The 13,991-nt window shown below is 43.1% G+C and overlaps 1 protein-coding gene across 1 annotated transcript in view; it reads left to right on the forward strand.

Moving 5' to 3' along the window:
• The first annotated feature begins 213 nt into the window (after positions 1-213).
• Positions 214-13,991, forward strand: part of ccdc120a (coiled-coil domain containing 120a) — a 35,070-nt gene continuing 21,292 nt past the window's right edge. The window contains exon 1 of the mRNA XM_060881007.1: positions 214-491. The gene's annotated coding sequence lies outside the window, so the exon portion shown is untranslated. The remainder of the gene's footprint in view (positions 492-13,991) is intronic.

Genomic DNA, 13,991 nt, shown 5'->3' on the forward strand with positions numbered 1-13,991 from the left:
CGTCAATGAAACCTCTTTCAAAATTAAATCTACGTGCCGTTTCGAACCGAAACAGCGCTTTAAAATACAGCTATCAGAAAGTTAATCCTCGATATAAAACGAAGAAAGAGCACGTTTATCGGTGTGAAAATAGTCAAAGCGTAGTTGTGCGGAATTCTGCTCCCCCCCTGCGCGGCTCGGATGGTTTCGCCCGCTTGGTTCTCTCGACCTGTGAGCCGAAGTGAGTCGAAATGTCTCAGTGCTGTTTCTGCAGAGAGCCTCTTAACACACTCAAACATTCTTATGCATCTTATTTATAACGTTTGGCTTGAACACAAAGGTTTCCTGGCGCTATTGCACCAAGGATCTTTCTTGATGTGTTTTTCATGCATTACCAGATCTAACAGGGATTTAAAGGGAGTCGATACCTGTTGAGTCGAATCTCTTATGAACTCTTTAACTAAAGGATCATGACAGAAAGACTGAGAGTCTGGATGTAGTCCTGAGCAGAGGTAAGACCGAATTTGATCAGATGCATTGATTAGAATAAACCGTCCTGTGTTCTTGGGGAGAAAAGATGGATGCACGTGACTGCTGCTTTATTATAGTGACGTTATGACATCATCTCTAATTACGCTTTATTATAGGGAGGTGATAATGACGTCATCTCTAACGATCGTTAAGGTGCATTTTAAAAATGTTCAGACTATTTAGATGAGACTCGAACAACTTACTTCATCCTAACCAGGACATCAGGCAACACGAAACGGACAAAAAAAAAAAACAACCAAAAAACTTTAAGCTCACATTCAGTTCATATACTACATTTTGGTCTAATGTGAATTCGATCAAATGTTTTAACCAGAATAAACTGTCCTGTGTTACTTGGGGAGAAAAAAGAGGGATGCATGTGACTGCTGCTTTATTATAGTGACGTTATGACGTTATCTCTACTGATTATTATGGTGCATTTTAAAATGTTCAGACTATTTAGATGAGACTCGAGCAACTGCTTTTCATAAATGTGTATGTGAGCCACAAAGTCAGAGTGACTCACGGATAAACTCAAAATCCTCAGACTGACTCACCGCTCAGGAGCTACGCTTCGTTTCACAGTGTACGATTAGTCCGAAAGTTTTATCAACCGCTAATGAATAACACTTGGCACCGTGGATAGAAAACGTCACAGTTTCTGGGACCTGTTCTGTCAACAAACATTGCTCTTGTGTTTAAAACCTACACAGGAAGCTCTCAAGTCAACCAACACAACCTTTCGCCTCTTATCACCGAAGTGATAGAACAGCCTTCGGTGCAGCTAAAACCTGCCCTTGATCTGGATTACAGATCTAAATGTACAGCACAGCACATTTTATAACGATGAGCTCTGTTTGTTTTAGCCACATCTTTTTAGGATGACAGTCGTCCCTGTTTCCAGCCCTGAGGGCTCAGAGACCTGATTTACCAGGTGTTTGGTTATGGAGGAAGGTCTAGACGTTATGACGTTATGTTTCATGAAATCATTTACAACGGATTAATTTCCTGAATTAAACAAGTATGAACTTATAAAAGACTGTGTTTGTTTTTTTTTTCCAAGACAATCCAAAGAAACTTCTATAATAGCCTGAAGCAATATCATGTCAGGTTATATGACAACGATTCTCAACATATAAGTAATTGATCACATTCTGCTTCCGTCGTCAACCGTCACGATCCGCTCTCCGGCTTACAAACTCTTTTTACGTTTCTCCGTCCGTGTCCGTGGTTCTCCTGTGTGTTTTCCGTCCTGTTATCGGTGGCTTTTAGACGAGCCTTGTAGCAGATCTCACGCTGAGATTTTAATTAAAATTCCTAACATTGCCTTAACATTCTTTACCATCCGTCTTTGCTGACAACAAGCACATCACTTTCTATCCTCTTCACTCAGGAACCAAAAGATTCTTTTACGACGTGCGATGTTTTTCCACGTGACCGGTGTCACGGACGCGCGATAGTAGCGTCCGTCCAAGAGGATGTCGGAAAAAAAAAAAGAAAAAGAAATGTTTAGAGGCTCAAATAACTGGAATATTTTCTCCATCCTGACACATTTAAGCTGAGAGTGTCGCTTGCTCTTGGTATTAGGAGTGCTGATTTTCACACAAAGCTCCGCTTGGTTTGCTTACTCAGCAAGAAAACGCCGAATCGTACTTAATCCCTCCAAAAGTCGAGTGTTTGGTTTGGAGATCTCATCTGCGTGTGATTATCTATCACCCGATTGATTAACCGTTGGCTTTTGAAAGAACCTTAGAAGAAAAGCTTTACGGTTGATTTAATTCCGTTATTTTGCGTTAAGCACTTTTAACGGTATACGTTGTCGTGCGGCGTATTCGCACAAATCCGACCGTAGATGCGTACTTAGAGTCCTAAATGCCGCTTGAGACGACACGAGGAAGAAACCCTTAAGTGGAACCAGACTCCTGAGGGAACCGGTCCTATTCTGGGTGACACCAAATAGCGTGAATGTATTATAAACCGTTCCATTTCCACTGTTATGTGCTTTAATATCAAACAGTTCTGCACTTACAGGATGTTCAGCATTAACCTTGTCGTCGTTGTGATTACAGCTACGGCTCTTACATCACATGTGGCCTGTTTTATTCTTTATCGCTCCGTATAAAAAGAGCTGACCTTTCATTACAATGACTCAGTTTAAAGCGTTTGGAAAAACAACATCGAATCGCAGTTACCAAAAATTACGACTCTGTACTGGTTTTGTCCGGTCTTTCAGGAGTGCGGTGTTGCCTAGTAGGAACGAGATTACTCAAGTGTTTGGAGGGCTACCTAGAAACCAGGGCTTGTTTTTTTTTTATTGTGGCCTGTAGCCAAGTGCAGCTCTTTTGTAAAAAGAAAGTTAATGGGGTTTTATCTTGTTACCAGGTTCATGAATGCGTTATCGGTGCGGACGTCTGTGCGTGTGACTCTTTTAATTCAGAATCCGCTTGAAACTTCGTCGGTCGGCTTCTCGAGCAGAGATGAAATCTATTTCTGAATGGTTTTAACCGGCTTAGTGGTTAGCACGTTCGCCTCACACCTCCAGGGTTGGGGGTTCGATTCCTGCCTCCACCTTGTGTGTGTGGAGTTTGCATGTTCTCCCCGTGCCTTAGGGGGTTTCCTCCGGGTACTCCGGTTTCCTCCCCCGGTCCAAATACATGCATGGTAGGTTGATTGGCATCTCTGGAAAATTGTCCGTAGTGTGTGAGTGAATGAGAGTGTGTGTGTGCGCGTTCAGGGTGTATCCTGCCTTGATGCCCGATGACGCCTGAGATAGGCACAGGCTCCCCGTGACCCGAGGTAGTTCGGATAAGCGGTAGAAGATGAATGAGAGAGTGAGAATTGTTTTAACCAGCAGCATCATAAACCAAGACTGTGGCTATGTGTTGGTGCTTCTGGACAAGCTTAAGTAGCGCATTACAGTATGCCGTATGAAACGTATCGTACATACATACCGAAGCCAAATGGACATCGATGTAATTCTCGTCATAATCAGCTGTGGTGTTGTCAACATTCTAGCATTCCTGATGGGCTGGCATTAAGCAAGCATGTGTTCTCCTAAGACAAGCTAAATGGCTAAATGGAATTCCATAGGAACGGCGTAACAGCTGTTTATTTTGTGCCCCATCACTTCTGTAAGAACGTTCAGAGATACAGGTCTTCGCTGGCTCTTCGCTGAGATGTTCTTCTGCATCGGGTTCTGTAATCAGTAATCAGGTCGGGCGGTATCGGTTTGTCACAGTTTATACCCTATTGATTTGCTTGTTGTGCAGACAGATCGATAAGGTGTCGTGCAGCCGGAGTTGACGCTTGACGCTTGTCCTTTGTGCATTTGTCGCGCTCTCGAACGAAGGCAACTCTTCGGCACCTGCGAGGTACGTGCTAAACTGTTCGGACACGTAACAGAACTGTATGTTGCTTTTACGTACTTCACTTTCCATGTACAGTATACTGGAGAATATGCATGAATATGTAAACACTCGTGAGCATGAAGTTAAAGGAAATGAATCAACATCTGGATTGTGCAATGTGCTCTTATAAGTCTTAGTGTAACCTCTGATTGTTACGAAGAACTGACACTGGAGACTCCTTCAAAAAATGGGAAATAAACACCTTCTCTTCAACACCAATTCAGTTGCACACTCTTTCAGATGTATAAGAAAACCTTTTCACCACCATTTACTGAATTGAATTAAAATGAATTGGGGCAACGTGGAATTCTTTTCTTCGCATATCCCAACTGAGGAGGTTGTGGTTAGAGCACAGGGGCAGCTATGATACAGTTTGTACCCCTGGAGCAAAGAGGGTTAAGGGCCTTGCTCTAGGGCCCAACAGTGGCAGATTGGCAGTGCTGGGGTTTGGACCCTGATCCTCCGATCAACAATCCAGAGCCGTAACCACTTTTGTCACCACTGCCCCAACTGGCGGAACGGAAATCGACTTATGGGACATTTTCAATCAGCGTAAACAAAAGGATGCTTTTCTGGCTGTGAGTCTGATCTAAAACGAGTCAGGACTCGGTTGGCTTTCTGTCTGAGATGTTTGTTTTCTCCTTCTGTTTATAACCTTATACTGAATTTTAGCGGATAAAGACGACGCCTTATGCTTGGCGTCTCAGAGCGCAGAAATGGGTTCGATGATATCGACATCTACTTTGAACATTTGTGTGGAAAAAATATCTATTTTAATGAATATATCGCTCCTAGTTTTCCAGAGAAAAACGGTCCTGAGTGTCTACTTTCATACGAGCTTCATAGTAACACCACCGCCGAGTGAGACGTAACAAAGACGTTCGATAGAACAAAACACAAGTTCATGGACAAAATGTCAACTATTGTCAAATAATCTACACTCTCTGACCAAAACATTCATTCGTTAGCGATTTGAGACGGTATTCTAATAATAATGATTGGATTATGTTGTTATTATACAATTCCCCAGGCCTGACTGGACATGTCCAGGTTAATGTAGATATGAGTTTACATCCTCGTTTGTCATTGTGTCACTATCTGCCTGTCAGATTTGCTTCCTGTTCTAAGGGTGATGTAATTTATTTACCGCACCGCCGCTGACGGAGAACTCATTGTTTTCCCAGAAAAACTGGTCCTAGTTTTAGAGCCGACGCTCGGCTTCATCCGGCTCGTCGGCTCACCGTTTAAATACGGAGATAAGTACGGGCTTGTAAAGTAAATACAATTTACCGGTCTCTGGTGATCTCACTTCGAAACACGTCAGTGACTAATAATCTGATTCAGTGTCTTAGATCAGCGAAAATGTGCGAGCACTAATTATCCCAGGCCAACACTGACTAGTAATGGATTTTATTTTATTTATTTATTTATTTATTTTTATTTTTTTGGAATATAACTGGCATCAGGGGGACACGGTGGCTTAGTGGTTAGCACGTTCGCCTCACACCTCCAGGGTTGGGGGTTCGATTCCCACCTCCACCTTGTGTGTGTGGAGTTTGCATGTTCTCCCCGTGCCTCGGGGGTTTCTTCCGGGTACTCTGGTTTCCTCCCCCGGTCCAAAGACATGCATGGTAGGTTGATTGGCATCTATGGAAAATTGTCCGTAGTGTGTGATTGCGTGAGTGAATGAGAGTGTGTGTGTGTGCCCTGCGATGGGTTGGCACTCCGTCCAGGGTGTATCCTGCCTTGATGCCCGATGACGCCTGAGATAGGCACAGGCTCACCGTGACCCGAGGTAGTTCGGATAAGCGGTAGAAGATGAATGAATGAACTTTTAATTGTTCTTCTCAATGTTTCTTCCTATCGACTCAGTGAGTATTTTTTTTCCCCAGTGACAATGGGAAATTTTTTCCCCTAATTCTACTTCTATATTTCTGTATAGGTTCTTTAGAGGAATTTTTTTTTTAATTTTGTCCTTCCCTCATTTTTTTTTATATTTTTTTTCTACCAGTTTGGCCATTTATTCTCCACATCACACACATGCTTCCTCTCCTTGTAGGAAACTGCTATTCACCTTCTTATATACAAATATATAAATATATATATATATATTTCAACTTCCAGAAATCCCGTTGATGCTGTGATTGACAGGCGAGATAGTTTGCTGTCCCACCCCTTCAGTGAGCAAAGCCTTTCCATGGACAGCTGTGGCATTTTCTGGATTCGAGCTCACACTCTCCTGATATTTTTGTTTCACATCAGAACAAGGCCCATTAATTATTCTGCCTTTTTTTTTCTTTCATAGCACCAGAATTTTGTTTACAAAATTTACTTTTAATCCCGGAGAGAAGTTCGATCCAAAACCTCCGGCCAAGCAGGATCACGAGATGCTTTAGGAACGCAACCCCGGCTACGGTGTTTTCACTCGTTTGTCATGAGATAAAAGTTCAACAAGACAACGTCCCCTGGGTGTAACGTTTGAGCAGAGTATCTGCCGTATGTTGGCAAGAAGCAGCTGATGTAAGTTCAGCTCAGGACACGAGCAGCCCTGCAGGTGCAATTCTGTGCTTTTTCTCTCTGTATAGAAATATCAGTGCTGCAGGAGGATGTCAGGAGGTTTATTCTGAAGCAATGTGATTGTTTGAAGGAATTAGGTGGATGTGGTGGAACAGTGAGGGAGTCGGGACATAAAACGATGCTCGCTTGATGCCTGTGCTTTACACACACACACACACACACACACACACACACACACACACACACACACACACACAAACAGAATCCTTCCCTCTGGCTTTAAATATTCAAATTGGGTTCAGATTTGCATCTGTATGATTCCAGCTGCTCAGTACTGAGGTTTTGTTCTTTCTTTTAAATTAACCCATTCTCTCTGTTCTAGTCCTGCTGTGCATCGCTCTATACACTCAGTCGTCTCACACCATCCTAACCCTCTCTCTCTCTCTCTCTCTCTCTCGCTCTGTCACTCTCTCTCTCTGACTGTCTGTGTGTCACTCTCTCTCGCTCTCTGTCTGTCTGTCTCTCTCTTTCTCTCTCGCTCTCTCTGTCTGTCTGTCTGTCTCTCTCTCTCTCTCTCTGTCTGTCTGTCACTCTCTCTCTCTCTCCATCTCTTTCTCTCTCTCTCTCTCTCTCTCTCTCTCTCTCTCTCTGTCACTCTCTCTCTCTCTGTCTGTCTCTCTCTCTCTCTCTCTCTCTCTCTCTCTCTCTCTCTGTCTGTCGCTCTCTCTCTCTGACTGTCTGTCTGTCACTCGCTCTCGCTCTCTGTCTGTCTGTGTCTCTCTCTCTCTCTCTGTCTGTCTGTCTGTCTCTCTCTCTCTCTATCTGTCGCTCTCTCTCTCTGACTGTCTGTGTGTCACTCTCTCTCGCTCTCTGTCTGTCTGTCTCTCTCTTTCTCTCTCGCTCTCTCTGTCTGTCTGTCTGTCTCTCTCTCTCTGTCTGTCTGTCGTTCTCTCTCTCTCTCTCTCTCTCTCTCTCTCTCTCTCTCTCTCTCTCTCTCTCTCTCTCTCTCTCTCTCTCTCCATTCCCATAGTCCCTCTTTTAATTCTTCCCTTTAATTCTTTCTTTAAATATTTAATTCTGTACCCCAGCTCATCGTAACTCGTGCTCAGGCTTCCCGAGACGCTCCCACACCCACTCCGACTTTCCCTTTCTTTTGCCGTTTCCGTGTTACATGTTGCTGTTGTTGCACTTTCTCTTTACGGCTTTACCCCGCCAAACCTGTCTGGATTCATTGCCGTAATGTTCCATGCGCCGCAGAGAGATCAAAGAGCAAAAAAAAAAAAAGAAAAAAAGGAAGAGCCGTAAAATCCTGGTCGTTGGGCTGTAAAAGAGGCCGCGCTGCTGCTGCTGCTGCTGCTGCTGCTGCTGCTGCTGCTACGGATCATGCTCTGATTTAAAGCAGCTCCTGTTTTGCTTTTGCCAGATCTTTGAAGACAGAATCAATGATAGATTACGAAAATCCTCCAACAGGGACATCGAACGGTCGTCAACGAGAGGTCTCGGCGTGGACGTTACATTATTACACGCCGATACCTTTAAACAGGAAGCAAACCATCTGAAAGGGTTGATCTATAAGGAAGGGTTCTGTCTGTATCCGTTATGTCTGTTATAGAAATGATAAGGAATATTTATTATATACAGGTTTTGATTACAGACTTTTCATCATTGCTTTGTATTTTATCGCCTGCTTTCTGTTGCGTGTTTGGTGTTTTTTTAAGTTCAGCCCCAACTCCCAGACAAAAGAGGCAAATTGTTGGCAGCATGTGCCCTCCAGATGTGCTCATACGGGTGATACATCCTAACCATCACCTGTCTTTGGACGAGGCCTGTGGGTTTGCCATGCGTAAGCAGATTGAAGCGATAAGAGAACAAAGCGAGGCAATTCTGCAGTGTGTATGTTTAACAAGAGAGACTTGATTTGGTGTAGAGGTAGAATAAGGGTTATATTTGCCCAACTAAACAGATGCCCCTTTTCCATCGAGGCAGTTTGAGTGCAGGTTCGGAGCCTAATTTAGAACCAGTTCTTTCTTTTTCGACAGCCAAAGCACCGGCTCTGTACCAGGAAAAGTGGTTCTTAAGTAGCACCAAAACGTTGCTGGTCTAGACTTAAGAACCGCTTGTGTCAGGGGCTGTGGGCGGGGCTGTGGGCGGGGCTACTGTTAGCGCATTTGATAATGTACCTTAAGTATACTAATGTTTAATACACCTTTACTTTACCGCGATATGATACATTATCAGCACACATGATAGTAAGTAACTACATGCTAAGGCTAACTTTTTTCTGTGTTAATGATAAAATAACGTTATGTACTTTCTCGATAACAACCTCCGTTTATACAGATTACATGGAGCTGCACGTACACGTTGGATTCGCCGAGTTTGGGTGTTAATGTAGGTTCACAAAGCCATGAGCAATAACAGTAAAGCAACATCCGCCATTGTTGTTGTTTTGTATTTGCCGCTGCTGCGCTAAAGTTGCTGGGACACGTGACACGTATACAGTGACGTCAGACTCGGCTCTGTGACGGCTCTCTAGCCGGTGGAAAGGCAAACCGGTTCTTAGAAGGTTCACCAGTGGAACCGACTTTGAACCAGCACTAGCTCTGAACCAGCACCCGGTTCTTTTTGGTGGAAAAGGGGCAATAGATGTCTTTATCACGTTCTCATAAATCAGACGTTCTCTTTGAGTGTTAAAGTGTAAAAAAAACATTATATTTATTTATTGGAGCATTTTATTCCTGAACTTTCCGTCTGTCAATAAACAGGTTATTTAAATGAAAAAACATCTTTAATAAAGGACGGTGTGATTTCCACCAATCCATGTATCGGTCACGAGCGTCCTGGATCAGTCGTCATCGTCCGCTGCCTCCTGAGGTTCTCACATGTGGTGCTTCATGCCTTCTGTTCTAAACGCTGAAAAAAACCCAACTCAGATGTCACAAATTTCAGGAATATGACCAATGAGGAGAACGTTTATCTTAGACACTATAGAGATGTACTGTATAGAGAGCTGAAACAGTGGACAGCTATAAGGCTGATATATATTGTGTTTGTTACCTGTGGAAGTTTCCGACCTTGATGAATGCAGTTCCTGAATATTACGTGTTGTCTCTGGAGAACAGTGTAGCTCAGAGACCAGTTTTGAGACTCATCCACACATATGTGCATGTTTCAGTGTCATCCATGCGCCAGGCCGTGGTGTGTGTGTGTGTGTGCGCTCGGTGCGGTGCATCTTTGTCTTTATTTTCAGCTATGAAGCTATTAATAGCCTAAAGTTGGACGTCTTCGCTGTTACGGTGAGGATTTGGCAGTGGTATTGTAACCCTACATGCTTGTTCCTGTTCAGCTGGTAAACACTGTGCCAGCGCAGCCTGTGTACGACTCGGTTTAGTCTGAATGCAGCAGTCCCACTTCCTGTCCCACCTTTGTTTAATACAAGTGCTCATGTCCACTCTAAAATGTGCTTATTTTACCACAGAGTGTTAGTTTGTTATCATTGTATGCTATAAAATAAAGTAAAGTAAAGTAAATCCATAACCTTTTATTTTTTGTATTTCACAGCAATTTGACACTGATTCCTTTTCTACTCGTTGAAGAACAAGTTATTTCTGTTATCCTCTACCTTAAATCAAGTCTTAATTCTACTCTCTTCTCTCACTAGCTGTATTGCTAGCCTACAGGCTAATTAGCAGCACTCTACCAACACCCTGTAACTTTACAGACTGTGTCTCTAATGACTTATTTATCATGATATATAACAAAGATATAGCAAAAGCCAAAACCCAATGTTCAGTCGATCAAGTTTATTAGCCTAGCCATCTTCTGGCTAATCTGGTTAGCACAGTTAGCATGTAAGACATATCAGTATATCGTCGCTGTCAGGCGGAATCCTCGTATCTCCAAAACCGTTATTTTTCAGGAAATTAAAAAAACGCCGTACCTTATCTGCAGTGCACAGGGTTTAGTCCGCGTTGCAGTGGATTGTCTTGCGCTAAATTCCTGTCCTCAGACGAGCACCAGAACTAGCGGGGGTCAAGATTTTTTTTTCTTTGAGCCCAGTGTTTTGAAGACATTTACCTCAGAAGACGTGTTGATTCGTTGCGACTCTTATTAAGGAGAAATATGCCGTGAAGCTCTCCCACGGAGTGAGGAAGAGGTGGACAGTTGAAGTGTCCAATGGAGTTATGAGATTTGCGCTCAAGCTATTTTCAAGACTTTAGATTGGTTAATAACTTGTAAAAATAACAGACCCACGTGGGGACTGACCAATAGCATCGATATGTGAAAAAATATGAAATTGACAAAATTTGGCCGTACGAGGTTTCCGCCCGACAGCGACGATATGCAAGACAAGCAGGCTGTGTTTACAGTGTCAAAATACGCTAGTCATACTAGCGGTTCATGTCTAAGTAATAGTACTGACTGATTAGCTAAAAACTGTTTACAGGTCTGTTATCAGTTACTTTACAAATAAAGTTTCTAGCACTTGTTAGGTTTCTCTCTCTCTCTCTCTCTCTCTCTCATTTTCTACCGCTTATCCGAACTACCTCGGGTCACGGGGAGCCTGTGCCTATCTCAGGCATCATCGGGCATCAAGGCAGGATACACCCTGGATGGAGTGCCAACCCATCACAGGGCACACACACACTCTCATTCACTCACGCAATCACACACTACGGACAATTTTCCAGAGATGCCAATCAACCTACCATGCATGTCTTTGGACCGGGGGAGGAAACCGGAGTACCCGGAGGAAACCCCCGAGGCACGGGGAGAACATGCAAACTCCACACACACAAGGCGGAGGCGGGAATCGAACCCCATCCCTGGAGGTGTGAGGCGAACGTGCTAACCACTAAGCCACCGTGCCCCACCGTTAGGTTTCTAGTTATTGTATAAGGAAAACCTTTGATATTAAAGCCAGATCATCTCCTATGTGGATTACATTACGTCGGTTTATATTTAGATCGATATTTCGATTGATCGACTCGTGGATCCTCTGTGGGACGGTCTTTTTCTGTCAGTTGTATTAGAAATCTTCATGATAACAGGTAGCTAGTGGGTTAACTGTAAGGTGGAGTTTGGGAAAAGGTATCAGTGTGCGATAGAGCTGAGCGACAGAGCCGGAAAAAAGTAAACAAGAGCTCGAACACCGGTAGCTTAGTGAGAAAAATGAGAATAATGTCGTATAACTTACGCGTTTACTTTCTCTCTGGTTTTGTTGATAATGTTTATTGGAGGTTAAAGGCCTTGCAGCAAGAACATGTTTAGTTTTTGAAGTAGCATTGTGACGATCTTAGGGCTACTTAGCAGCATTTCTATGCTAAAAGCAAAATATCATAGCGGTGAATGTGGAAGGATGTTTAACGGGTGGACCGGAGCGCATACATGTGCTCTAGCCATCTGCTGTCTGTAGCCTATCGGCCTGGACCCTGCTGGAGCTGCTGTTCCTGCCAGTCAGAGGAAATGTGGCTTCCACCTGGCCTGCTGAGGGGGTGGGTTGGTTGTGTTTGGGGGCAGATTTTTGGGGTGAAAGAACAAAGGAGAGAAATATGGGAACTGAGACTAAAGAGCATGAAGGTGCTCTCCGTGGGGGCTGCCCATCAAACCCTTACCCTGTCTTTATTCACTTGCTGTTGCTTTGAGTTTCGGGGAATTCGAGTCATATTTGAAGCTTTGAAACCGCCGTCTGGCCTCATAGCCTCGTAGCAAGACCTCATGTTGCTGGTTGTTTGACTTGTGCTTCAATCAATCTCTGAGAATGTGGCTGTCAGACTTGATTGTGTTAGAAGCTTAGGGGCCCTTGAAAAGAAAAGATTGTCTTGCACCGACACGGCACCACCTGACTGATGCATAAAAGCCAGGCCCTGACCTTCAGCCTCAAGGGGTGGTGAAAATGTAGTGCTTTCTTTTCAGCGTTATTCTTTTTATTTATTTATTTGTTTATATTGCAACAAAAAAAGTTACTCCCAGGAAACACTGAAAGTGTAAAGAAAGTTTCAGTAAGTCCTGCCATTAAAGGATTACTTCACTCAGAAATGCTGACGTGACTAATGATGAAGTGGAAGCTCATCATCATTGCTTTAGAGTGCTAACATTATTTTACTCCACGGTCGATCACGACAACGCTAGCCAGTCTCGGGCATGTCACCGTGAGTATATAAAATAAAATAGTGCTCTCCTCCAAGCGTTTTTAGCCAACGTTTAACGTTTCACGAAGTCAGTTTGAAAATATCTGTTTGCCTTTGGATTGTTACCCTGGTGCAGTAAGGAAGGTGTAAAATGTGCTTATTTTACCATAGAGTGTTAGTTTGTTATCCTTGTATGCTATAAAATCTGGAAGCCTCACCAAATAACGCCACATCAAATAACAATTCCCTGTGCTCTGTTTACAGAAGCGTGTCCATGACCTAAATCTCTGAAAGTGAAAACAGAGGATGGAAATGACATGTAATCACAAGTAATTATATGTAACTTTAGTATAATTGCTAGAGTAGAAATAAAATTTAGCTTCTGCACCGGCCTTCACTCTAAATACACCGTTTTAGAGAATCCACATGCTCATAGTCTGTTTATAGCTGGTGTTGTTGTTGTTGGGTTTTTTAAATAATGTTACTTATTGAAAAGTACTACCCATGGGGCAACTAGGTCCTCAGGTGTCTTGTAGAGATTTTATAAATCTGAGAAACTGACATTCAGCTTTTTGGTCAGGGGCAAAAAAAAAAAAAAAAAAAACACTTTCTGATTGAAATGGAGATGTGCCAATTTACTGCAGGATACTGGCACTCTGTCACACACACACACACACACGGTTGACAACCGTTGACCTTCATGCTAAAGAGTGTGGCACCATAACGGCGTCTGGTTATCACCTCCAGCCCTCCTCGTCCACTTGAAGTAGTAGCCGGGCTTTGTTTGTTTTAGCTTTTGTCCCAGAGAGATTAAAAGTGTGCAAGGGGCTAAACAAAAGAACAACTCACGCATCATACTCATAAATATATCACTTAATGATTTATAAACGTATATATTGATAAGTTTATCGAAGGTTTGCGTAGACTCGTTACGATACAATTGAGTTTATGAATGATGGGACGATGTTTACAAAAATGTCACACTACACACTTACACTATACACTACGTACACTACCGTCGTAACCAGAAGTAATTTTCCAGTCAAGAGTATGTGAAAGGATGTCAAACACGTGTAACGTGACGCCGCTTCAGTCGGGTGAATTTTTAAAAAATCACATAGTGATCATAAAGTTATATAAAAGACATTATTAAGAGGTTTCAACCACGGTGTGTCATCTGGAGTGACCCGGTGTGTCATCTAGATACAGCGCTTTCTAGCCTCGACCTGTAAGTTTAATAATTGCAACATCGGCGTACTTGAAATTCACCTCTTCCTGGAGTTTTCAGTATGAACACAGTACTCACGCTACAAAATGGCATAGAATTGTATGTTATTTGGTTAGGGCTGGGCGATATGGCTGAAAACTGTATCACGATATCAGTGTTTCATATCGGTCGATATCGATAATTATTGATATTTTTTAT

This window comes from Tachysurus vachellii, chromosome 11, assembly GCF_030014155.1.
Source record: "Tachysurus vachellii isolate PV-2020 chromosome 11, HZAU_Pvac_v1, whole genome shotgun sequence".
NCBI lineage: Eukaryota > Metazoa > Chordata > Actinopteri > Siluriformes > Bagridae > Tachysurus > Tachysurus vachellii.